The sequence below is a fragment of the Trachymyrmex septentrionalis genome, unplaced genomic scaffold (assembly GCF_001594115.1).
Source record: "Trachymyrmex septentrionalis isolate Tsep2-gDNA-1 unplaced genomic scaffold, Tsep1.0 scaffold81, whole genome shotgun sequence".
Taxonomy (NCBI): domain Eukaryota; kingdom Metazoa; phylum Arthropoda; class Insecta; order Hymenoptera; family Formicidae; genus Trachymyrmex; species Trachymyrmex septentrionalis.
The window spans coordinates 898,899-900,479 of NW_017305997.1; positions in this window are offsets into that span (position 1 = coordinate 898,899).

Sequence of the window (1,581 nt, forward strand, 5' to 3'; positions counted from 1 at the left end):
AGCCTCGGAATTGAATGCAGAAGGATAATTGGTTTCGGCACGCCGACAGAAGTAGCCCATACGAAGCCGGTAATAGCGAATTTGCTATCACCGCGTACGCGAGATTAATCGTATATTTGAACTATAGATAAATGGATCTCCAAATCCTCAGACTGACGCATTGTCGAGGAATCCAATGAGAAGAAGAAACTGCCATAAAAAAATTGAATTGGAAAAAATTACGTCATACTTTTTGTAAGCATTATTTTTTAAAATATTAAGGATTATCCATCTTGTACACCTTGATACGAAGAAATACGAAATTTAATATATGCCATTCGTGTCATTACTTAATATGACATGGAAGTAGTGAAACTAGCGATCTAAAATAATGTGCCTTTGTTTGATATAATCAACGTGACAGCAGAAAGTTCAATTACACGCTTTGACATTTTGCATAATTAGACCATGTTCTTTATCGGTCGTAAAAGCTACAGAATAGAAGGTATCAATATAAAAAGATATATAGATTAGAGTTTTAGCGACTATATTTTAGATAAAAAATAAACGCGAATAAAAAATATTTATTTTTGTGCAACTGTAAATTGACTAGTGATTTATGTTATTAAAGAATCGCGTCTGTACTTTTTTACTTGTACGATAATGGCACAATTTAATTAAAAAAAACGTGTTACATTTTCGTAATCTACGTACCTACAACGTGCACGTATGTAAATTATTATTATAAATTTTTTTATAACATGTTTTATATCGTGACGCGTAAATCATCATAAACGAAGATTTCTCTGACGAGGTGAATTTTAATCATGCGGACGTAACTTATATATATATATAGCGCGCTTTTTGGCTTATTTGAGCTTCGAAGTTAGTGAAAATCGATTGTCCATCATACTTAATTATGCTTGAAAGCCGAGAGAATGATTTATGAGCGTGTGAGCCATTTGAGACTATGCAGGTCATATAAATGAGCAATCGATGAGCCAGTAACACTATCTAGGTTGATAGACGATCTCATCAAACGCACCCTCATTCTCGTTTAAATCATTTTCTTCCGCTTTATCGTCAATGTCATATAAATTGCTGATATACATATTAATAACTAAAAATTAATATCTAAAAAAAATTTAATAAATGAAATAATATACCTTAGTTTATTTTATTGTTATGAATTTTAATGATAAATATGAAAGAATAAACCGATTTTATAATCAGAATGAGTTCTATTATTGAATTAACAAAGATACTCTAGCATTACTGAATTTTCTTTTATTATATGTTACAATCTGATTCAGTATGCACATATAACGATGTTAGCGTGCATTTAGCATATAATTCATGTTACTTTGTACTGTAGAGTTTCAGATAAAAGTATGCATTTATCGATAAAAGCGCGTTCTAAATATTTATTGTAATGGCTTTTTTGTTAAAATAAATTTGAAATAAAAATTAACATAAATTTACAATCAACATAAACTATTTAATATAAATTTATTATTACGGTATCTCATTCATACACACACACACACACACACACACACACACACACACACACACACACACACACACACACACACACACACA